Below are 27,089 nucleotides of genomic sequence, written 5' to 3'. Positions count from 1 at the left end.
CTGGGAAGATGGAAACATGCAGATCTTAGATATCTTTGTACAAACAGCCTAGGTGAATTAGTGAGCACCAAGTTCAGTGAGACTCTCTCAAAATATAAGATGGAGAATAATAGAGGAATACATCCTACATCAATCTCTGGTTTTCAGATGTACAGGTATGCAATATACTTTTGTCTCTTATCTGGGAGCTGTATATATTCTCAGCATCTATAACACAGAAAAATTATCATTGACTTATTACCTTAGAAGTAGGGTTCAGTTTTAGACACAAGGAGCTGTTGTTACAAAGAATAACCACGAATAGGGATGTGATGTATATATCCCAACTAGTCTACTGTAGGAAGAGGTGGAAGATCCTAATTTCAGATCAAGGATGAAGATGATCTGTAGTACAGTTTAGTCGGGGAGAACAACACAAGTTTAGTCCTTCCTTTAATCAGTCTAGAAACTTAAGTGAGGTTTGCCTTTGAAATGTCTTCATGTTTCATACTTGTTCATGACTCCATGACAATGACACTAATATTTTGCTACTAAAATATATTTCTTTCCATTCTTAGAAATAACAACTAATATGACTTCTTCCCCTGGGATTGGTCTAAGAACAATCTATCAAACAGTGTCTTTGCAAGGTAGGAACTCATGTTTGTTCCTTTTACAAAGGAAGCAACACAAGCACAATGTCATCAAGAACTTGCTACAAAGGCATACTGATCAAGAATTTGAACTCACGAGTCTGTCTACAAAGAGAGTGCCCTTAGTTGGCACTTTCTAAAAAACTCTATAAAGATAAGGGTGGCCTGTGAAAAAGAAAGTTATTATTTTAATATATTTTGTTTCGAGGTATTTCTACAGATATCTCACACAATCTTCTCCTGGCAGGAGGAGTATTGTCATCACCTTTAAACAGATAAGAAAACTGGGACTCTGAGAAGACACATAACTCAGCCAACACCAAGCAGACAGGAAATTGAAGAAACCCAAATTTAGAATTCAGGGTTAATGTATTCCAAACTCTGTTCTTTCAATTCCTTAATGTTGTCCTCCGGACAGCTGGAGGAATGTCTGTGCAAACAGACAACAAACATCTAACTGTGAAACAACCAAAATCAATACAGTTTCTGGTGACTACCAAAGAGCTTTTGGTCACATCCACCAAGGCTGCACTGTGGCTTCTCTGCAACCTTCACTCTGAAAACACAACCTATGTGGGTCTTGTACATTGTACTTCACATGCAACAACACAGAAGCCTGTCGGACACCTGGGTTCAGGTTCCAGACAGCCCATACAAAATTTTCTGCTGTACAGAAACAGAATAGCTTAATTGTGGACAAAAAGACTTTTAATATCTTCCTACCATCATTCCTTAAAATGTGTGTATCAAATTGTTGTAGTTTTAGATTGTATTCTGCTAGGATGTTTGTTTAAAGTCTTCTGTATGAGTTGCCAATCGTAGTTTCATTTAAAATGTAAACATGATAAATTAATTTGGGCTTGGAGATTAAAATTAAAGCATAATTTATTACAACTTTAAAGTCACCCTAAAGCTGAGTTCATAGTATGAACAATTATAAAACTAAAATATCAATCAAATCTAAAGAGCAATACAGATGCTCTGTGTTAGATAGTATTAAACATTTAACCAAGATATAGTTCTTTATGTAAAAACATATGCACAACAATCTCATTAGTATACAAGTGCAGTTTATCCTTAATAAAGGATAATGTATGAGGAACAATAAATTGATTTGAAATATTTCTTTATAATTTGAAATATTCTTTATAAAGAAATATATAAATATTTCTTTATAATTGGTTTAATAAATGTTTAATTAATGTATTTATTTTATAATCCTGTATCCCAGAGTAACATACCAATTTAGGGGGTAAAAAGATGTGGTCAGACTGAAAAGTTTAGGAACTCTGGTTTAGGATCTCAGAACAGTGGACATAAATGATTGTTGGGGAAAATTAATCACCTCCAGGCTTTTCTTAACTTCTTCTTTTATTTTAATTTACTCCCCTACCTTTCAGAGGATAAATTCCAAGAAAAGCAACTGACTCAAGATTATATAGGAGATTACAGGTATAAGTGAGTCTGGAACTGGGGTTTCCAATAAATGGAAGAGCCTAGACTGCTCTCATTCAAAGTCATCAAACATGCCTTTCTGTACTTTTGTGAGCCTGGAAATTAATTGACCCCCCCCAAACGCTGAAAATCCATGAGGATCTTAATGGGTAATTTCCCCCTCATCTTTTAAAATCTTTTCTAATATCGAAGAAGAAAAAGTGAAGGAAGAATAGAAGGGGGAGGAAGAGTGGTGGAACAAAGAACTTTAATCACAGTTCAGGGAGTTTCAAGGGCTATTCACATATCCTGCATCCTGACCCTCTGGCTGCTAACATTTCCATTTTGCACATCTGCTTTCAGTTTGTTTCCACATGAATGTGTTGGCATGCATGTATCTATGCGGACATGACCATATGTAGTGTTAGTTTCAACAGTTAAGTTCTATGAAGTCACCACAAACACTGAGTTGGGAAGTATTGAACAATTGTTCCAAAAAGAAAGCCCAAGAGCAGATCAGCTTCCTGTGAGCCACTGTTCTCAGTAGTTACTTAAACCAATCAAAATGTAGCCTGGCTTCTTTGTATATTTGCTTGCATCCAGCAAGCATTATTCAATGTTGGCAACTGATACATACTGGGCTTGTAACCAACAACACTATAACTTGTTCCTGAAATTTGTCTAATACACATGTTCTTAGCATAGGGCTCAACAGAATACATTATGCTCTGGAAATACTGGACAGAACTATTTTCATTACACTTGAATGTCATTTAAGCAGAAAACACCAAGAAAAATTATTTATGTGAGAAGCATGGCCTAAGCAGATAGAAGAGAACAGTTGTTCACACATGAGAGCTGAGACAGGACCAATCTCACCTCATGGGACCCAGGAAAAAATGTGCATGTCAACAGCTAATAATCTCCATCCTTCTGCACAAGGCTGCAAATGGCCAACAAGGTCTCATGTGGTCTTAGGGTTGCAAAGAGATGTCCAAGAATAGTCAAATTTCAAAGCATGGAATCCATGGAAAATGAAGTTTGGTTATACATATGAACCATTTAAATTAAATACCAAACCTCATCATGTTTTACAACAAATATATGAAAACTGGTGAATTTTGAACAGTGCAGATCTAGAGAAAACAGCGCAAATATAAAGAAGCATTTTGGAAATGTGTACAGGCAGAGAACCAGTGAAGCCAGAAGTTTGGGAAAGAATTCTTTTAGTTTTCTTTGACATGTAGTGGTGCCTGCTACAGCTGATAACTGTCTGCTATGGAGGTCTACCCTCCCAGATTATCTCAGAAGAACCTGACTTACCTGCAAAATTGTCAGGGATGTCATATCCATGTTTCTCTGCCAATGCCCTTCTATGCCAACTATGGATTTTGCCTTCTAACCACACTGTTTCCTTGAGTGTAATTGACTAGGAGTCCTGAAATTTATATTTTTCAGAATGAATATAAAAATGCCTCTGATATAGCAGCAATACTGTGTAGTAGTAAAGCAGAAAGCACCCATCCTGTCCTCACTCTTCAGGGCTGCATTGCTAGGTCTGCTGAGCTGTGACTACATAGCTGGACATCAGAAATGAAAACATCAGGGACAGATTTCAATAAGACTTTCCATTTTAGTTACTTTACATGTGGTTGTGATGAAATATCACATGCTAAGCTCTGCATCAGAAAGCCCTCCTTAGCTGACTATGTCTCTTTCCTAGCTTCAATCCCACAACTTTCAAAAAGACCTTCTGGACTGTGATTCAGATTTCCTCTCTTCATCAGCACCATTCTGTGGTCTTTGTGTTCCTGTCTACCACAATATCTCTCTTGCTGCACTATAATTTACCCACAGTCTTGAAAACTATCGTATACCATGTGCATCTGAGTCCTTCCAGAGACTGAGCCTTCGTTTTGTCTCCCATGACACAGTACCTATTGCATACCATAACTCAAGAAACAAATATCATGAGAGGTTGTATAAATGAATGAGTGAATTCCATTTGCTCCAGTAGGAAGTACCATGTTTCCGTTCAGAATATCTAACCCCTTATTTTATAAATTTGGAATTCCTACAATTCATAAATTTGGTATTCTTTAACTGTTTCCATATTTCCCCTGTCTTCTTAGTTTTCTTCAGTTGCTGTGTTCAGGAAAGAGGCCAGAAATTTATTTAAACCAATTTATTTTAATTATCTGCAAAGTGCAAATTTTCCATAACGGCTTAACCTCCCTGTAGATTGAGATTCTCCTGGCAAGCACAGCTCAGAGGCCCACAGGAAGGAGCAGTGAGGAAACAGCTGCTAACAGCTCAGTCAAGAGCCCCTTCCCTCTATTACCTGGGGGAGTATGCTCCCTGGTGCTGTTTCCTCCAGAGAGGTCACATATGTCCTCTAACCCTCTGTACATATAAGCACACACTGCCCTGGTCAGGGAGCAGACAGGGGTCCTACAGCATCCATTTGGTATGTGGAAGAATGAGCTCTTTCTTTCTTTCTTCATCCAATTTCAGCCAAATTTCATATTTGATGTATCACAAAAGTAGGAAACCTGAGTTTTACTTCAAAATAATAAAATGTCTTTAGCCTTGCTGAAGAAATCAGGCTCCAAAGACACAGACATTCAGTTAATTCATCACAGTCTACAATTAAACCCAAGATCTGCTTAGAATGATAAAGAATGATACTTGTAAATACTCAACAACATCAGCACAGGGAGAGTAAACAGTGAAACTAGATATAGCAAGCTCCCTTCTCCAGGTGAATAAACACATGGAATGACTTTTCTGGCCAAATATTTGGAGGTGGGAGCAGTTAAAAACATTAATAACTTGCCTGGTTCCTGAAAATATTGAGGCAATAATTAAATGAACTAAACAAAACTCTTTTTTAAATAAGTAAAAAAAAATGGATTCTTTATGATAGGATGATGCTTATATGTTTTCATAAGACAAATTTTAATAAATGAATAGATAATGACAATCACCTAAATAACCTACTCTTGTTTGTCAGGCGTTCCAGCAATTGACTTCATAAATAGTATCTTACACAACACTACTGTAACTCTATGAGTAGGTGTTGTGATTATTCTCCTCTTGCAAATAAAGGAACAAGCTCTGAAGGGGAGTTGGCTTGCCTGTGGTTTAAACCATCTGAATTGCTCAGTCATAATTAGAATGGGTTGCATCAGCCTTCCTGGAAAGTGACTTCAGCATTTATAAAAATGAGGATTAGTTAGACAGCAAAGAGAGTGCTCATGGTGAAGACATCAATACCTAGTGGTAAGCTCAAAAACTTGGGAAGCATCTACAAACACATGTAAGCTGACCTACTGTGCCACCTGCTGTATCCCCTGCAGAGGGTTAGGTGCTCAGAGAACACCGTTATACACATGTGTGTCCATTTTCTAAGTCTGGGGCCCCTCACCTGACATAACTTGGTGAACTTCTTATCATCCTATTCCTGGAGAAAGAAATAATGTGTATAAAGATAAAATCCTGGGCTTCAGGGAGAAAATAGTGTGAGAGATGTGTTTATGGTGGAAGGCAAATTTCCTGAACAAGAGAAGTACTCTTACCTAACCTGTTGCTAAGGGGAGGGAGAGACACCTAAAAAAGAAGCAAGCAAGCTAACAATCTTAAAAATCACTTCAGGAAAATAGGAAGGATTCAAAAGTGATCAGTGGGTAGGAGACTAGTTCACAAACAGGGGATTTGAGTCCAAGTTCCCAGCACCATGCATGTAAAAAGCTGCACATGGATGCATGTTATGGATTCTCAGCATTGCTAAGCACAGGCAGGCCTAAATCCTAGGAGTTCACCAGCCAGCCAGGCTAGCTGAAACATTGAAGTTCCTCCTCAATAAAAGACTATCTTAGGGCAATATAGCAGACAGAAGTAAGAGAAGACACCCAATGTCCTGCTATGGTTTCTGAACAGAAGCACACACACATGCAACAAACAAATACACAAAATAAGTGGATATTAGGTGTAAAGTAAAGGATAACCAGGTTACAATCCGTAGCACCAGAGTTGGCTATGTAACAAGGAGGGCCCAGAGAGGGACACAAAGATTTCTCTGGGAAGGGGAAATAGAAGAGATCTCCTGCTAAACTGGGTGTGGGCAGGGATAGGAACATGAGGGATCAGATTGGGTAGGTTGGGCCTGGACAGAGGGCTAGAGAGAAATTTGGTACCAAGGAAACTCCCAGGAATCCACAAGGATGACTCCAGCAAAGACTCAGCAATAGTGGAGAGGGTGCTATCCCTGTAATCAGATTGGTGACTACCCTAATTGTCATCAGAGAGCCTTCATCCAGTAACTAATGGAAGTAGATGCAAAGATCTACAGTCAAGCACTGGGCTGAGCCCTAAGAGTCCTATTGCAGAGAGAGAAGAGGTATTGCACAAACCAGAAGAGGTGAAACTCATAACAGGGAACCTACAGAGACAGCTGACCTGGGCTTGTGGGAGCTCATGGACTCTGAACCAACAACTAGGGAGTCTGCATGGGACCAACCTAGGGCCTCTGCGTGAGTGTGACAGTGGTATAGCTTCGTATGTTTGTCCTTTGGGTGCATTCGGTTGAGTTATTACCTGACTGGATCCTGTAGAGATCCCCAAATAACCCAGGCTGGTAACAGAGGGTTGCTCTCTGAAAACTGACAGTGAGCCCCCATTGCCAAGGACAACCAGCCTCTACACAGGTCATTGAAGGTAGAGAGGTCAAGCTGGTGACTGCAGGGAGCCTTCACCCATACATTCTGATGTTTTTCTGTGGGAAGGTACTAGGCAGGTTACTGAAAGAGAAACCTGGATAATACTAACCCAGACATAACATCTTTGAGCTACAATCTACCATAGCTATAAGATGTTCTGGGGCAATGGTGGCACAGAACTTGGGGAAGTGACCAACCAATGTCTGATTTAACATGAGTTCCACCCCATAAGAGGGAGCCCATGCCACTGCTTGGATGGCCATGAGCCAGAGAATGGGTAGCCCAGATACCTAGAGTACCAAATGTAACTGTCCAAAAAAAAAAAAAAAACAATGACATGATTTCTAAAGATATTCTGCTTTAGTCATAGATTGATGCCTTGTCAAATCATCACCAGAAAGGCTTCCAAAATCATATGGTAGCAGATGCAGAAACCCAAAACCATTTTGTGGAGAGTCATGTTGTTTTTTATTACTCCTTGGCTCTTGGCTCTTTGCTCTTGGGGAGCTTGCCACCCACTTCCCAAATAAATCATGCATGGAGTCTGATTTCTGACTTACTTATAAATGCCTGGCCTTAGCTTTGCTTGTTTCTTGTCAGCTTTTCTTAACTTTAATTAACCCATCTACCTTTTGCCTCTGGACTTTTACGTTTTGCTACTTCTATATACCTTTTCTTTCCTTCATACTCTGGCTGGCTGCGTAGCTGGGTGGCTGATCCCTCACATCTTCTTCTCCTTGTTCCTCCTCCTTCCCAGATTTCTCCTATTTATTCTCGCTGCCTGCCAGCCCTGCCTATCCTTTTTCCTGCCTCACTATTGACCATTCAGCTCTTTATTAGAGCACTGGGTGTTTTAGAAAGGCAAAGTAACCCAGCTTCAGAGTTAAACAAATGCAAGAAAAAAAGAATGGAACAATTTTTGCATAAATAGTAGCACATCTTAAAATAATATTCTACAAACACAGTTGAAATAAGAATTCTCCGTGCAGTCCCTCTTCTAGGACCTCAAGAAATGGCTCTGAAGAGGGGCAGAAAGACTGTAGAATCAGAAAGGATGGAGAACAACAAGAGGACAGGGCCCAAGGAATCAACTAGGCAAAGTACATATGGGCTCACCAAGACTGAAGAGGCAAGCATAAGGCCTCTGCGTGGGTCTGCACCAGATCCTCTGAATATATGTTAGGGTTGTTAACTTGTTGTTTTTGTTGGATTCCTATCAGTGGGAGTAGGTATCTCTGATTCTTTTGCCTGCTCCTGGGATTCTTGACTGTCTTGTCCAGCTTCAATGTGAGGACTTTTGCCTTGTAGTACTGTATTTTGTTTTGTCATTTTTTTTTTGTTTTTTGTCTTTTGGAGGCATGTTCTTTTCTGAAGGGAGCCTTAGGCAGATTGGATTCCAGGGAGTGGGAGATGCTGGGGATCTGCGAGGACTAGAGGGAGAGGAAACTGTGATCTAGATGAGAGAAGAAACCAATTTCAATAAAAATAAAAAGTAAAAGAAGATGATGATTCTACCATCATGAATGCCTTTAAATATTAATCAACTATCACTTGTGGGGTGTTGTAACATCATGAAGCCAAGAGGTTTGACTCAGTTTCCTGAGATATATATTATGATTTGGACCTTTTAAAACTATGAACTTGATGTCCATTGATAACGTTCAAATCCATGTATCACTCTCCACTTACTAACATATCTCAGTGCAGTGTATTTAAACAAAAGTAGAGGGTGAGGATTAAACTGAATGCAAGTAAACTTTGCTTATCCCTCATTCTCTACTTTTGTTTAAATACACTAATCTAGACAGAATCACTGTCTAGAATCACTCTTCCTGTTTTAGCAATATAATATCCCTATAGGACTTCACCAACAACAAAATTTAGTACCATTTATTTGAATTACTGATTCAGATTCTCATTTTCCACCTGAAAAAAAAGTGTTTCTTAACAAAATACTTTCAATCTGAATCTCTTCCTGACGTTGAGTATTAGAAACACCAGTGAGCTTAAGGGTTTTACTAAGGGGCGAGGGAGATTGTTCAGCAGTAAAAAACAGCTACTGCTCTTCCAGAGAACCCAAGTTCAGCTGGCAGCACCCAACTGCTTGTAACTCAAGCTTCTAGTAGGTCTGACATTTCTAGCTTTATCAGGGACCTGCACTCATATGTGCACGTATGCATGCACGCACACACACACACACATACACACATATAATTAATTAGTTAATTAATTATAAACCTCAAAACTTGTTTCTTTGATTACTTGGTGATCTATTCATAAATGCTTATGTGGAGTTATCCAGTAATATAATCACCATTGCATTTCATGAATGACTCTGAAAGATCTTTGTGTCCAGAATGGCTAAGAAATTTTCCATCTTCAAGTTTACTCATCCTTTGAAGCTTTGCAATTGGCTATTCTCTCTCATATTCCACCTAAGTGTATATCTCTTGATTTCAAATCTCTTGAAAATGAAAGCCATATATTTTATACCCCTTAACTCTGGATTATGGACACCTCTAGGAGTAACAACATGGCATCATGTCCACATCTCCCAAGCCTGATGCTTCATAGGTAATTAGAGAATCTTGTGAATGACGGGATGTCAGAAAGCGTTATGCTCACACCTACCATTATTTTGACCATTTTCAAAAAAATTTAAAGATGCCTGCTTCTAACATGCTGGTTTCTCAGTCTGTAAAACTTTAAGAACTGAGTTTCTATTACACATGAGACATTCAGTCTTTGATGTTATAGTATAATAGCTTTAATATACTAAGTCATTAAACTTTTTGAATAAATATTCTATAAGCAACTTATTAGTTCCTAATATACCTAAGAACTACAAATCTCCCATCATGTTTTGACAAACTCACCTGCCGTGGATGTTCATTGCCATAATATAAGTGACCACATTCATTTAATCTTTTGACTCTGGTGTTTAGAAGAAAGAGTCTTTGGTGTATTCAGGACAATTACACACCTGTTTCTTTATCACTATGCACTGAAGTACTCTGGATAAGTAAATGTATGAATGAGCCACACAGAAGGCAACAGTGATCTTTCATGAGCACCACAGGACTAACACTTAGGAGACACAGCAGAAAGTGATCTTATAACACAGCAGCTGGAAGGTCTGGCCTGTTTTTCACTTTGTCTGAATCTTTTCCACTATCTCATCTTCACATTTGAGAAAATAATAAGAATGGAAAAGATTTGGGCTTTCATTCTGATATCATGTTCATTGAGAGATCAGTATGATATTTCCCTTACAGCATGTAGGAGATTTCTGGGCACCTCTTGGGTTCATCTTCAATGTGGATGATTATCTGAGTGGAAATAGATTACTTAACTAAGTTAAGGTAGCATTTTGTTGAATATTTATGCAAGGTTTTGAAAGCATTAAACTTATTATTAATGATTCTTTAATAATCATATCTATATATTAACAAGAAAAGAGAAAGTCTGACTGTATTAATTTCCCCCCAATCAATAGGAGCTTCTTTAATTATCTAATAGTAGCATTCCTTGAGTACTAATAGTAACCTAGAGGCATCTAGAGTTATTCTTGTTCTTAGTTGATGCACTGTATTCGTCAATAATGGAAAGAGTAAGCATGTGACACCATTACAACCTAAATTATATCAAAGGACACAAACCACAGTAAGTTTAGATATACTCAGAATAAAAGGCAAAATAGCCTTCGTCAAAATACATCTTAGGACATGAAAGGAAGTGTTCTCCAAAGAGAATTCTAGATTATTTCTTTCATTCCTTTTCAAATTCTTAAGTGGTTAATAATTTTGTAAACACAAGAAGTTTCAATACAACACATATTTATTGATCATAAATTTAAATTTTGTTTGACTTTAGAATAGAAGTAAAGAAAAGAGTTTGCATTGCATTTTCCTATCAAATATTGGACTAAATGTCCCATCTCTTTCTCAAGATTGTGATTATTAAAGTTGAAGAATCTTTAGATGTGCCTCTCCAGGCATTACAAGGTTAATAAATGGCAAATCTAAAAATCAGCCTAGGATTTGTATTCCTGGGAATAAAAAAGTCTAGGAAACCTTGTATTCCTTTCATAAATTTAAGGTGACAACAAAAACGAGAATTTTCTTTTTGACTTTGTATGAGAAACACACTGAATTTGTTTGGAAGAATTGAAAAAACATAAAATTAAATGACAAGACTCCTTTTAATAGCCTTGAAATTTACTAAGACATAAGAAATAAGTCATAATACTGAAACCCATGATACCAGGATATATGGAATGAAGAAAACATTCATTTCAAGCCAATCTTCTATGCATTCAGCAGAATTGCTTAACTAACATTCCTCTGAGAAAGTGTCAGATAACCTGAACAATGTTTAGTAAATGCACAGACCATCAGGACCAAGCAAAAAAAGAGATGTAGAAATCTTAGAAGGTGAAAACATTTTGACAACCTACTATGAAAGAATAGAAGAAATACAGACGATTTGATCCCTGTGTTCAAGGACTTTGTTCAAAATTGCTTTATGTTGCTGCAATAAACCATTCTGATTGAAAGTGAAGGGGAAGAAATGGTTTGTTTTAGCTTATTCATTACAGTCTATCATGATTGGAGGAAAGAACAGGAACCAAAGCAATCACAAATAAGGAATACTGCTGACTAACTTGCTCCTAGGCTGAATTAATCCATTTTTCCTACACAGTATAGACTGACCTTCTTAGTAGAAATAAGGCATACTGGTTTAGGGCCACCTACATTAATTAGAAATCAATTAAAAATTGTTCCATAGACTTGCCCATTGGCCAAGGTGATGGAGGCAATATTTCAACTGAGGCTGCCCCTTCTCAGATATGTAAAGTTGATAACCAGGTTATCAATTGAAGACTTTACAATTAAATTAACTAGAAGAACAATCTAGACTATCATATACAGGAACTGAATACTAAATCATGTGGCAAGGTAAGTAAAAGAGCAATGGTGCTCAGAAGACCAACTTCAAAGGACTATAGGAAAATTTGTCAGTCACAAAAAATAAACTAAACACACTATAACAAAAGTAAGGACTAAAGGGGAGAAAAAATAAGGAACAAAAGTCTTTGTGGATTGTTTGAACATTTATCACATCTCTATACTAAGTGCCTACAGAAATAGATGCTTTATTATAAGTCTCCAAGAGAGTCACTTATCTTGAATGAAGGAACAAAAACAACCAGAAAAAACACAGTGGCTGAGAAAGAGAATCAGCAATATTTGAGCTGAAGGGACTGTCCCAAATACAAACAGGGTTCCATCAACAGCCATGAGGTATTTCTTGTATTCCAGATTGAGAATCTCTTCTCAGTATTATCGTATCAAATGGAGTTAATGGTCTCCTGTTTCAACCTCAAGTTCAGCACTTAGAATCTTTGAAAGCCTTGCTGATCTTATTGATCTACTGTCAAACTCACGTGCAGCACTCCCTCACTGCAAATGCCAGGTGGATGCTCTGATCAAATGCATATTTAAAACCTCCTCAGCCTCTGCTCTAAGTAGTACTGGTAATTGCAATGCATCCAGTCATTGACCAAGTCACGATTTTTTGAGAATCCACTGGATTCTAGATACCATGCTTTTCACTGAAGACATAAGTTTTTTAAAAAAGTTGGAAGAAAACATAGCTCTAGATCTTCATGACATCAGATCCTCAGCAGTTTCTTTAATCTAAGACTCAAAGTACAAGTGTGAGAGATAATATCAAAAGTATACAAATAAGTGTACATCATCAGTAGATGTAAGTTTTTGTCCAGCACGGTTCTGCAGAATTCAGTCCCAAGTAAACACACAGAGGCTTATATTAGTTACAAACTGTTTGGCCTCTTGCTTAGGCATATACTAATAAACTCTTACAAAATAAATTAACCCATAAGGCATTCTCATCTGGTGTCCCCTGTATCTATATGCCAACTATGTCTCTACCTTCCTCTTCCCAGAATTTTCCTAGTTTGGTAGCCCCGCCTATACTTCCTACCTTACTACTACTGCCCAATCAGTATTTTAGTAAGCCAATACAAGTGACAAAACCTTTACAGTGTACAAGAGCAATATTACACATCAATCATCATCATTTTTCATAGGACTTTATCACAAAAACTGAAAGAAAACCCAATTAGAACATTGCCTAGAACACATAAGACGTGAGTTTAATCCCCAGGCCTACCACAAAGAAAAAGACCAGGAGCAGACTGAGATGCCCCATGGAGAGAAGTAGAAACAGGAAGAAGAGGGGGAAGGAAAATGAGTATAAATAAGGACTGAAAGAAAAAAAAAAGAAAAGAAATGAAAGGATAAGGAATAAAGGAGAGAAAATAAGTGCAGAAAGAATTGCAAATCATGTATTTTTAAAGGGATTTATAATTTAAATGTTTTTTCCAACTTTTTTTAATTTGAATTAGAAACAGGATTGTTTTACATGGCAATCCCATTTCCCTTCTCCCACCCATCCTCCCCTACCCCCCCCAACTAAAACCTTATCTGTCACAAATCTTTTCTGCTCCCCCTGGATGGTGAGGCCTTCCATAGTGTGTCATCAGAGTCTTTTTTATCCTTTGGGAAAGGGCCTAGGCCCACCCCTTTTTGTCTTGGCTCAGGGGGTATTCCTCTATATGGAATGGGCTCCCAAAGTCCACACCTATGCTAGAGATAAATACTGGGCTTCTACAGAAGATCCCATATGTTTCTGAGGTTTCCTCACAGAAACCCATGTTCCTAGGATCTGGATCAGTCCTGTGCTGGCATTCCAGCTATCAGACTGGGGATCAAGAGTTCTCGGATGTTCAGGTCAGCTGTTTCTGTGTTTCACCAGCCTGGTCTGGACCTCTGTGCTCTTCACTGGTCCTTCTCTGCATCTGGGTTCCAGTTCAGATTGGTGATTAGTTATGGGTGTCTGCTTCTACTTCCACCAGCTGCTGGATGAAGGCATATAAGTCAGTCATCAATCTCATAATCAGGGGAGGGCATTTAAGGTAGCCTCTCCTCCGTTGCTGAGATAGTTAGCTGGTGTCATCTTTGTAGATCTCCAGACATTTCCCTAGTGCCTGATTTCTCTGTAAACCAAAAATGTCTCCCTCTATTATGATATCTCCATTCTTGTTATTGTGTATTCTTCCCCTGATTCATATTTTCTGCTCCCTCACGTCCTCGGCATCCCACTTCTTCTCCCCTTCTCATTCTCCTAGCTCCCTCCCCCTATTCCCATTTCTCGTAAGTCAATAATAAAATGGCAGCCCAATTAAATGTTCCAAAACTGCACAGAACAGAACCAAATATAAAATAAATGAGAGACAGAAATCTTATGAAAGAAGAACATTTAACAAGCTACAGAGAAAGAATGCAATAATATAAAATTTAAAATGATCAAAGGAGTTGGATAGATATTTATCTACAGAAGATAGGCAAACAAAGACCATGTGAAAATATCCATACCATTGATCATCATTTCCAAAATGCAAGTCATGTACAGGTGTCCCACTGTATACTCATAGGATGAATTTAGTAGAAATGGCAGACAATAAAATTGTTATTGGGATGTGGAAAATCATATGATAAGTATACTAAAGTGGATATTTTGTAAATATCAAAGTGGTCTTGAAGAATGGTAAGTTCAAAATCAAGGCTCTAGTAGAATCTGTGTCTGGTGAGGCTTGGCTCATTTATTGATGATAAATTTATATTCATGTGTCAAGACGTATAAAAGGCAAAAAAGAATTCTAACCTTCATTACAGGGCTACTATTCTCTTTCCTGGAGCTGTGCCCTAATGTCTTCAGAACCTCCCAGAGACAACACTTCCTTCCACAATTGCATTGGTAATGAATCTAGAATATGAGAGGGACCTCAACATTAAAACCATGCAACTCATAGATATTGATGGTGGGAATACAAAAAATGATGTAGCCACTTTGAAAGACAGTTTGGTAATTCAGTGAAAAGTTAGCATGTGGGGTTATCATATGGTCTTACAGTTTCATAAGTGGGTTGAAATATTCATAGAAATGCATTTAGCATAATTTTCTTAGTATTATTTAGAATCACCAAAGGATAGGGAAAATAAATTCCTCTCAACTAATAAATGAATGAACAGAATAAGAAACTGTTCAGTAATTAACCTCCCACCCACACTCTAATTAAAGTAATGCTAATTAAACTCAGTGGGCCACACACAAAACGAAGAGGTGAAGGTAAGAATGGAATTTGTTAAGAATAGTTTCAGTAGGAGAAGGAGGGGGACAAGAAAGGAGAAAGAAAGGGGTAAAAAAGTGACCAAATACAGTGTATAAATATCTGAAAGTGTTAAACAGTAAAAAATTAAAAAAAAATCACTTAAAGAGAAAGTAAGTATTAATACAAGCTATAATGGATAAACCTCAAAACAATACTAAATGAAAGCCATAATAAACAGAAAACCACATATCACATGGTCCTACATATATGACAAAATATTCACAGTTAAATTCAGGAAGATGGATGGTAGCAACCTGGGTGACAGTGTTAGAGTGTTGGGGATACAGGGAATATCCAAAATATGAATTTCCTTCATAGCAATGAATATATTATAACAGTAAGTGGGGATTTGATAATGGCCATAGAATTCTTTGAACACATGAAGATACATTTTGAGGAGATATGTTATAGTACTTAAATTATTTCTCAGTTTAAAAGAATGGAGTTCTTTCTAATCAAGGCATTTGAACACAGTGGGATCAAAGAAGACTTTACTCCCAGCAAAACATAAAACAGTGATGTTCCAATAAAAAACAGTCTGCAAGAGTTGGTCATAAGTGCATTAAATACACAAGACATGAAATAATAACTAATGTGTACTGAGCACTCACCACATCAACTTAATGTTTTCTTTATCATTACATTAATTCTCTTGACAAGCCTTTTGAGCTATGTGATACTTTCCTCCCATTATTTTAGATAAGAAACTAAAGCACTAAGGGTAAATAAGCTTCCTCAATGTTGTTCTGAGGGTAACTGCTATGCTAGGATTGGAGCATGAAACACAGACTATAATATTAACCACCAGGCTATACTATTTCATTAGAAAACTCAGCACACTCTGCTCATCCAGGTACCGATGAGATGGCTCAGTGCTTAAAAGTACTTGCTGTTCTTCCAGAAGGTTTAGGTTTGTGTCTTACTATCCACATGTCACAATGGACTTTAACTCCAGTAGCTGGGGATATGACACTCTCTTCTGACCTTCAAGAACCCATACACATACACCCTCTTCATGGAGCATTCCCACATGCAAGACACAAACAAAAAAATAAAAATAATTCAAGGTTTATTAACAAGTACTGGTTCAAAGGATTACTAAATATTTATTTTAGGATAGACTTTCTGTGTGTATGAGATATTTCTTGAATGTAGGTGACTGTACATACATGTGTGTAGCTGGTGGAACTACATGTGTAACTGTAGGTTCCCCTGGAACTGGAGCTACAGAAGACTGTGAGCTGTCATGTAGATGTTAGAAATTATACCCAGGTCATCTGCAAGAGAAACAAGTGGTCTTATTTGCAGAACCATCTCTCCAGGAGAGATCATTGGATCTTGTTTTTTTGTTTGTTTGTTGTTTGGTTCTGTTGTTTTTAGGGGTGGAGAGGCTCAAAGGTTGGAGGGTTTTTAGGGGTGGGAAGCAAGTGTGATTGGAGTGCATTGTACAAAAATCCCAAATAATTAATAAAAATATTATGTTGGGGGAAAATGCCTCTTCCTAGCTCCTGACTGAAGTATCTGGAAAATCACTGTAAAAAGATCTTGTACTCTGCCTCACTTGCATACATCCAAGAAAAGGAAGCTCAGTATTGGCCCAGGAGTTTCCTACATTCCAATGGCACTCATGGTTTTAGAATTCCTGCATTGAGATTCCTTGCTCATAGGTGAAGAGGCTACACAGTGACAACAGCTCTTTCTCAGGTCAAGTTGTTGACAAGCAGAACATGAGAGGAGAATTTGACAATGAATTAGAATAAGCCTATAATGGAAGGAAACATACCGTTAAAGAGAAAGATACCAAAGGAATATTCTTGTTCCTGTATACAAGATTCAGTCTATCTGGAGTATGTGTCATGCCCAGAGGCAGCAACAACCAGAAGCATCACTGTATCATGAGCTGATAGTGGAAGCTGATGAGTACATTTGAGGTGGAGAAACCAAGCAAACACCACAGAGCAGCTCTGGAATAGGGTCATCCAACTGAGCACAGCAGTGGTTTGTTGGGATCTGTAGCAGATGGTCAGGAAACATTTCCTTGGATCTCCAATGTGGTACCTAGAAAAGATCATGGAGCATGGGAGTGGGAGGCAAGAAGACAGAGCAGAGGATTTTAAAGCTGGGTCTACTCTTAAGTCTCTGGTAGCTACTACCCTGTAAGTGGTGAAATTATAGCCACTGACGTTCCTCAGTACTGTTTTTGTTTGTATTTTTATGATATTTGGAGACAAAGTCCTGTATCAACAGTTTACTTTGAATTCACTATATATTGCAGGCTGAACTTGAATTCATGATCCTCCTGCCTCTATCCACAAGGTGCTGGAAAACAGGCCTGTACTGCCATGCCTGGCTCAGTCTATTTCTTTACTTTTATAACTGACATAATAATGCTGGCTTTATGGGTCCATAATGGATATCCAGAAAAATGACACATGAGTTAAACATATCCCTGTGTTTATTATAGAGTGTTCAGTGTGGGGCAGTTATTGCAGTAGTAAGCATACACAAGGCTGAAAGAAACATGCAATTCTGCCAGTTTCCATCCAAAGAGAAGTAAAAGAACTTGGGCTACTTATTAAGCCCACAACCAATTTCAAACCCCACAATCTCTGTTTTTATTTTCAACCTCTATAATGCAAGACTTCAATGTTTTCTTGGGATAATTTCAATTCACACAAAAAGGAACATGAATGGTGTCTGAAAATTCTCCTTGCTGCTCAGTGAGGCTGTCTCCACTGGAGGGACAGCTTTGTCATGAAATGGCTTCTTTTTGTCCTGTCTGAATCCATCTGCATCTGAATTTTCCTTTGTGGTGGTCAAAACTTCATTCTGAATCCACACCCTGCTATAATGATTTCAAATGTGTTCCTGGTCATAGGGTCATTCCTGCCAAACACATTTTAAAAATAGTCTGGTACTTTTCCAGAAAAAAAAAAGCCTATGGTCCAGCTGCTGAAAATGTGGCATTGGTGTCTACAGAGTGGACTTCCACCGGCAATAGTAGGGATAAAAAGACTGGACCCTGACACTGGACAAGGTGAAAGGGAGGACAAGGAAGCTTCAGGACAAAGCTTTTCATCTGCTAATCTAGAATGTTTGACCCAGGGAGAAAAGCAGTTACATAGTATTGTAGCACCACAAATATTGCATAGACAAAGCTATTGCCAGCATTTGACACTGAAGGAATGTCTGTTCAAATATGCTACCTTCAGGCAGCAGGCTATCTTCCTTTTCATTCAGTTCCCATGTTCATCTCTTCTTTGCTGTTTACATGAGAAGAATGGATCTTCATCAGGGTTCTTCTATGGAAGACAGTAGTATCTCCCATTTGTGGTGGTTGGAGTGAAAATTGTCTTCCATAGCCTTGTGTATTTGAAGACTTGGTTCCTAATTGGTGACACTATTTTGGTCATAGAGCCTTTAGGTAGAGAGCCTTGCTTAAGGAAGCATATCACCCAAGGGGGCTTTGAAAAGTAATAGTCACACCCACTTCCAGTTCATTGTTTCCTTTTCAGAATTGAGATATGAGATCTCAGCTTTCAGGTCCTCTTATTTGTTGCCACCTCTCCCTGTCATTATGGACTATCTTACCAGAATGTTAGGCTCAAATAAACTTTTACTTTTATAATTTGCATTAGTCATAATATTTTACCAGAGCAACCAAAACTAACCAATATACTATCCATAACAATGTGCAATGAGTATTCATTGGGTACATAATAAAAGACACCAAACTGAGGTGCTTGGATTTGAGACCAAATTCTATAACTTCTAACTCTCCGTTATATTCTTATTGCTGTTTTAAAGTGGATTCTAAAGTTTCAAATATAGGTCAACAGCTATTGAACTGTTACATAAAGAGACAATGAAGGGTTTTCCAGTCCCTCTGCTACCAAGTGTTAATATTAACTCACCATTTGGCCCAGAGAAAATAGAACTGTTCTTCTTGCACAGTGTGGAAAGAAGCCACAGTGCTTCTCTTTATACCCTAGTCCCTTTGCTGAGTCAAGGTCTCCTTTTTCATTCTATGTAATGGATATTCTGTTTTGGCGGGGTTGGTAGGCACAAGGAAGGTAGGAAAAGTTGCTATTTGTATATCTAATGGGTTCATTCCAACTGTTAGTTTTTCTAAAATGTTTGAGATCATTTGCCAATAATAATGAGATAGGTTGTGACAAGGAAAATTCTCCAATTTAGGAAGATTCATTTTGCTAAATCATCAGTGAGTCAGAATAACTGCCTAGCAGAGCAGAACAACATCTGGCAATCAAGTAGGGACACATGATGATGCTTCCAGAACTATATGGCAATATCTTCAAAGTCACCTGCAGGTTGGGGGGAAGCATCACTTTGTACTACCAGGAAAGTGGAGGGCAGGGTATGCAATTAAGGAAAGCCATGGAATAGCTGGGCACTAATTATTAAGCACAATGTTGACATAGCAACACATTGCTAAGAAGCCCAAGTAACAAGTTGTCTAAGACTGCTTATTTACCATAAAGTACAACAAACCAAAGACCTATATAACAAACTAAGAAAGCATGTTGTTAGGCTCAATTAACTGACTAATGGTTACTATGATCAGACTTGATTAGGATTCTTGTTCTTTGATACAATAAACAGAAATCTTTGGAACCTTAGCCAAGCATGTTCTAACATACTGTGTGTACTTATTTCTTGTTTAAAATTTACCCTTTCTAGAGTTTGATCCTCTACTAATGAATGTAATGCTTGGCATTTAGAAGCACTGTGTGGCTCATCAGCACTGCTGAGTCAGAACTTGATTCCCAGGATGACTGCAGGTTCTATGCCCTTACATCCCACACATGCAGCCCTTAATTTCTCTTTCCTTTGGAGTATGTTTTTTACCAGAGAAGCTTTAGGCAATATATTTTAAAATACCTGCTACTCAGCTTCCTGAGCCAACACACCCCCAACCCTTCTCAGGGAATGATGCCTTCACTTGTATTTCTGAATACTGTGCAAAGTCAGTCTTGCTTACTTTTCACATCAAGTTTGTATTAGGAAGGACAAACCAAGGATCCTGAACACACACAATGATGATGCAACACCAAACTATGGAAATGGATACTGAGCTCTGATTCCTTGAACACTTCCATACCACAAATTCTCTTTGTTCATCATAATAAAAACTTGGAGTCAGTTATCAGGGGGTAAAAGCTGAAGGATCAGAGAAGCACAGAGTCCAACCATTAGAGTTCTTACCTCTACCAATGCTCAGAAAAAAAGGGGCGATCCTGTCCCTATGAATCCTATTACATCTCAGCGTGAATCCTCAGACTGCATCCTCATACTGACTGCCCTGTTTTACATTCCTCTCTCTGTCCAGCTATATCCCTTCCTGTCTCAACCTCCCTAGTCCTGGGATTAAAGGTGTGATTCCCAAGTACTGGGATGAAAGATGTGAGCCACCAACACTTGACTCTTTCTGTTTGAGACTGGATCAACATTATGTAACTGAGGATGGCCTTGAACTAACTGAGATCTGTCTGCCTCTGTCTTCCTAGTTTTGGGACTAAAGATGTGTGCCAGAAATGCCTAGCCTCTATGGCTAACTAGTGGCTTAACTCTGCACTCTGATCTTCAAGCAAACTTTAGTTGTTATGTCATAAACAAAATATCACCACACACTTCTTCCTTTCTATACTTTCCCTGTCTCTCTACTGTAAATGGGAAGGAAGCCTTCCTCCTGTGAGGTCCTCACACATAGCCTCTGCTATACCCAGGGTTGGTCCTCTACTTTCTCTGCTCACCTCTGGTTCTGTAGTCATGTCTATTCTATTCTTCCTAGAAGACTTACCGCTCACTTGTCTGCAGCTAACTCCAAACCCCAGGAGCCATGAATGAACCTGTCTAAAATATTCTACTCTGGGAAACCCCCTCACTCCAACCTGCTCCTTCTTCATAGGACATTAAGTGACAATTCTGAATTTCTAGTCATTGTGAATATTTGAATACTTATAGAACACACAAGTTAGGCTGTAAATTCTCCAATGAGAGGGACACAAAATCTTATCCCACTTGCCAGGGTGGGCTCCTGAGGAACCTTGCTGGATTAAAGACTGTACAGTGAGCTCCTTCTTCATAATATAACAAACATGATGAAATTCCTACCTATGTGTTTCTTTTCCACTTGGGGGTCTCCACAGATTCCCCAGAAACAAGGGCACTTTGAAGTCTTTCAGAGGTTTTAATTTAATCTTCCTTAACGGCATTAGCTTCTTAGTTGGGTCAATATATTCTCAGAAGCCTGTTGCCTTATGGATTTATGGTCATGAAAACTTTTTTTCTTCCATAAAATTTTCTTGATTATTTATTAAGGCCCATTCATATCTAGTGAATTTATATTGTTTTCTTATCCAAAGAAAATATCCTATTAAGTTCCAGTCCAAATATATTTGTTTTCTTCAAATTCCAAATGATTTATGGCATCTATTATATATTTGGGAAAATTAAACTTTTTACAGATCAGACAAATATTTTGCACAGCTTATTTCATAAACCAACACATGAGAATAGCTCTACCTGGTTTTTTCCTGCTGTGATCCATCCAGAAGTTTCAGAAAGCAAATCTCAGCCAGAGTCACATAGATGATGCTGACACCTCACAGTCTGTGCTGGGCTCTGTGGAATCCTTGTCTGTCTGTCCAGTGCCTTTGCTTACCATCATGTAGACAGTTTGGAGAAAGGCCACCTGAAATAAGTGTGCCATTCAAAACACCTGACTACAGTCCTGCTGTACCTTTTAACATGCCCTTTTACTTGTATTTCAAAGAATGTGCATAGTAAATTGTTTATACCAAAAGACATGCAAAGAAAAGTGATTTTGAGTTCCACCAAGGCCCACATCACACTCTGGGGAAGGCTATGGTCAGTGTCTTCTGTACAAGCTAGAGTAGTTCTGAAGAAAAAGAGGAAGATCATTCAAACTCCACAGCTGTCAGGTAACAGTTACATAGCAAGTGTCTCCCCTCTCCACCCCTGCCCCAGGCATCCTGCTGGGTGCTGTTACTGAGCATCTCATGCTTTACAGCCTCACAGCTAAAGGAGAGCAGTGTGCAGGGTGTGAGAACACATGCAATCACAGCTATAATTGTAGAAGGGCCGTTACAGGCATCCCCGGGATCCAGGGGGAGATGATTTGTTCCCCAAAAGAGAAAGATAATAGTGCTCACCAAGAAAAGTTCCTGCAAAGTCAGGAAGTGAAAGAGAATGTCCCCAAATTAGACACAAAGTGGCCTTTTTTAAATTGAATGCAGGAAGAAACATGGGCAAAAAAACAGAGAAAGAAGGAATAATTCCCTTAGTGGCCCTTCTTGCTGTCCCTGACACCATATTCTAGGAAGAACATTACATGTGAGGCAAGGAAAACAAATTTTAAATACCAGTCTCTTGTGCCAAGGAAGGAAAACCAAAGTTGTCATGCAGGGTTGTTTAGTTTCTTATTTCCAGGGAGAGGATCTTAGGATTTTTGGGTTCGTTTTGGTTTGTTTTTTTTTTTTTTGTTTTTTGTTTTTTGTTTTCTGGTTGCTTTGTTTTGTTTGACACAGGATGCCATGTAGTCTTAGACTGTTCTCAGTAGTAAGAAGGATCCTTGTCCCAATACCCACAGAGTTCTGTGATTACCAGTGCTTGTTATCATGTGTTGTTTACATGGTTCTGGGGATCAAAAGTAAGCTTCATATATCCTAGGAAAGCATTCTACAAATCGAGCTACACACCCCAGCTCACATAAACATAAACATCATATGTACTGTGGGTTCCACATACCCCTCAACACATATATGCACCATTCAATGTTTGAATCAGGTGAATCATACCTGTCTCCTCATACTCACTCTTTCTGAGTGCTGTAACTTTTCTTTCTGATATTTTGAAACACACACCTGTGACCTGTGATTATTACACTGAGCAATAGTGCATGGGGTGCTGGCTCCTGACTGATGTAAGTTAGCACACACTGGCCACCATTGCACCACCACTCCCCTTCCTCAACTACCTCCAACCTCTGGTTACTGCCATTGCACTCTGCATGATTCCAAACCTTTTGGACACCACTTAAGTGAGGCATGGAATCACTTGTCCTTCTGTGTCTGGCTTATTGAACTTAATGTAGAGCTACTTGGGTTTACCCATGTTGAAATGAATAAAGCTGTTTAATTTTTCTTGTCTCAGTGGTGTTTCCAGTTGATGGAACCACAAGTTGTTTTTATTTCCTGGTCATTATGTATATTGTTGCATGGAACATGGTAGTGCAGTTATCACTTGGAAATGCTGGTCTGTCTTATTTGTAGAGTATTACAGTTTTTATGTGTTGAGGAACAGACACACTCTTTTTCTGTGATTCATGTGCAGTTATAACAATGATGTTCAGAGGCCTCCTTTCCTCCATATCCTCCATGGTACTTTTTATATTTAATTACTTGTTAGAAAGCAAACACATATCTGAGGAAAATAATAAGATTACAACAAATAAATAAGAATAGGACAAAACAAACAGAAGAAAAAGAGTCAAAAAAGCATGACTATTGTCACAGATACAGAATAATGTTACTTTTAGATTTTTTTAAAATTTATTTATTAGTTCTAGTTAGGGAACAAGCTTGTTTCGCATGTAACTCCCTTCTCCCTCTCCCTCTCCTGTCCCTCATCCCTCCTCCCCCTCCCCAGCCCACTCCACACCCCATCCACCCACCACTCCCCAGGCAGGGTAGGGCCCTCAATCTGGGCTCTGCAATGTCCACCAAATCGTCCTGTGTGGTCCTGGGCCCTTCCCCATGTGTACAGGGCCAGAGTGTAACCCTTCACATGGGATGGACTCTCAAAGTCCCTTCTTGTACCATGGAAAAATGCTAATCCACCACCAGAGGCTCCCTGGAGTGCAGAGGCCTCCTTATTGACATCCATGTTCAGGGATCTGAATCAGTCTTGTACTGGCCTCCCAGACAGCATCTGGGGTCGATGTGCTCTCCCTTGTTCAGGCCAACTGTTCCTGTGGGTTTCTCCAACCTGGTACAGACCCCTTCGTTCTTCATTCCTCCCTCTCATCAACTAAATTCCTGATTTCAGCTCAGTGTATATCTGTGGATGTCTGTCTCTGCTTGCATCAGCCACTGGGTGAGGGCTCTAGGATGGCATAAAAACAAGTCAACAATCTCATTTTAGGGGAAGGGCTTTTAGGTTATCCTCCCCACCATTGCCTGTATTGTCATATCTGGAGATCTCCCTGGTTCCAGATCTCTTCTCAGACCTATAGTGGCTCCCTCTGATATGGTAACACTCATCCTGCTCTCTCTCCTCTATTCTTCCCCAACTCAATATTTCTGCCACTCCATTTCCTCTCCTCTACTCCTCTTCTCTTGTTCTTATTGTAGCAGCTCCTCCCCTGCTACACTCATGCTCCCAATTAGTTCAGGAATTCATGCCACTTCCATTCCTGGGGACCATTTATCCCTTAGAGTCCTTTATGCTTCCTAGTTTCTTTGATGAAGAGGACTATAGGCTGGTAATCCTTTGTTCTATGTCTAAAATTCATATATATGAGTGAGTACATACCATGTTTGTCTTTTTTGTGACTGGGTTACCTCACTCAGGATGGTTTCTTCTAGTGCCATCCATTTGGCTACGAATTTCAAGATTCCATTGTATAAATGTACCACATTTTCTCAATCAATCCTGCAGTTGAGGGGCATCTAGGTTGCTTCCAGGTGCTGGCTATTACAAACAATGCTGCTATGAACATGGTTGAACATATGTCCTTGTTGTATGAACATGCACTATTTGGGTATATACCCAAGAGAAGAATGGCTGGATCTTGAGGTAGACTGATTTGCATTTTTCTGAGCAAATGCCATACTGATTTCCAAAGTGGTCTTACAAGTTCGCACTCCCACCAGCAATGGAGGAGTGTTCCTTTTACTCCACATCCTCTCCAGCATAGATTGTCATTGGTATTTTTGATTTTAGCCATTCTGACAGCTGAGAGGTGGTATCTCAGAGTTGTTTTGAGTTGCATTTCTCTGATGGCCAATGATTTTGAGCACTTTCTTAAGTGTCTTTCAGCCATTTCAGATTCCTCTGTTGAGAATTCTCTATTTATTTCTTTTTTATTTCATTTTTTGGTGTTTTGGTGTCTAGCTTCTTGTGCTCCTTATATATTTTGGAAATCAGTCCTCTGTCAGATGTGGGATCGGTGAAGATATTTTCCCATTCTGTGGGTGGTCATTTTGTCCTACTGACTGTTTCCTTTGCCGTGCAGAAGCTTCTCAGTTTCAGGAGGTCCCATTTATTAATTGCAGACCTCAATGTCTGTGCTACTGGCGTGATGTTCAGGAAGCAGTCTCCTGTGCCAATTTGTTCAAGGGTAATTCCCACTTTCTCTTCTAGAAGATTTAGTGTGGCTGGATTTATGTTGAGATCTTTGATCCATTTGCACTTAAGTTTTGTGCATAGTGACAGGTATGGATCTATCTGCAATCTTCTGCATGTCTGAATCCTATTATACCAGCACCATTTGTTGAAGATGCTATTTTTTTTCCATTGTATTGATTTAGCACCTTTGTCAAAAATAAGGTATTTGTAGGTGGGTGGGTCAATATCAGGGTTTTCAATTCGATTCCATTGGTCTATCTGTCTATTTTTGTGCCAATACCAAGCTGTTTTCAGAACTATGGCTCTATAGTAGAGCTTGAAGTAGGGGATGGTGATGCCTCCAGAAGATCCTTTATTGTAAAGAGTTGTTTTGGCTATCCTGGGTTTTTTATTTTTCCATATAAAGTTGAGTATTGTTCTTTCAATGTCTGTGAAAAACTGTGTTGGGATTTTGATGGGGATTGCATTGAATCTGTAGATTGCTTTTGGCAGGATTGCCATTTTTACTATGTTAATTCTACTATCCAAGAGCATGGGAGATCTTTCCATTTTCTGGTATCTTCTTTAATTTCTTTCTTTAAAGTCTCAAAGTTCTTATTGTACAGGTCTTTCACTTTTTTGGTTAGTGTTACCCCAAGATATTTTATGTTGCTTGTGGATATTGTGAAAGGTGATGTTTCCCTGGTTTCTTTCTCATTGGATTTATCATCTGTAGATAGTAGAGCTACTGATTTTTTTTGAGTTAATTTTGTATCCTGCTACCTTGCTGAGGTGTTTATCAGCCATAGGAGTTCCATGGTAGAGTTTTTCGGGTCACTAATGTAGACTATCATGTCGTCTGCAAGTAGTGAAAGTTTGACTTCATCCTTTCCAATTTGTATCCCTTTGATCCCCTTTTCTTGTCTTATTGCTATAGCTAGAACTTCAAGTACAATATTGAAGAGATATGGAGAGAGTGGACTGCCTTGTCTTGTTCCTGATTTTAGAGGAAATACTTTGAGTTTCTCTCCATTTAGTTTGAGGTTGCCTATTGGTTTGGTGTATATTGCATTTATCATGTTTAGATATGTTCCTGTTATTCCTGTTCTCTTCAAGATCTTTATCATGAAGAGATGTTGGATTTTGTCAAAGGCTTTTTCAGCGTCTAGTGAGATGATCATGTGGTTTTTCTTTTTCAGTTTGTTTATATGGTGGATTACATTGATGGATTTTCATATGTTGAATCATCCTTGCATCCCTGGGATGAAGCCTACTTGATCATCGTGGATGATTTTTCTGATATGTTCTTGGATTCAGTTCGCCAATATTTTATTGAGTATTTTAGCATCGATGTTCATGAGGGATATCGGTCCGTAGCTCTCTTTCTTAGTCATATCTTTGTGTGGCTTGGGTATCAAAGTGATTGTAGCCTCGTAGAAAGAGTTTGGCAATATTCCATCTGCTTCTATTATACGGAACAGTTTGAGGAGTACTGGAATTAGCTCTTGTTTGAATTTCTGGTAGAATTCTGCAAAGAAGCCATCTGGCCCTGGGCTTTTTTGGTTGGGAGGCTTTTGATGACTGTTTCTATTTCATTAGGGGTTATAGGTCGATTTAAACTGTTTATCTAATGTTGATTTAAATTTGGTAAGTGATATTTATCCAGAAAGCTGTCCA

This window comes from Cricetulus griseus, chromosome 4 (genome assembly GCF_003668045.3).
Source record: "Cricetulus griseus strain 17A/GY chromosome 4, alternate assembly CriGri-PICRH-1.0, whole genome shotgun sequence".
NCBI lineage: Eukaryota > Metazoa > Chordata > Mammalia > Rodentia > Cricetidae > Cricetulus > Cricetulus griseus.
This window is presented reverse-complemented; position numbering follows the sequence as displayed.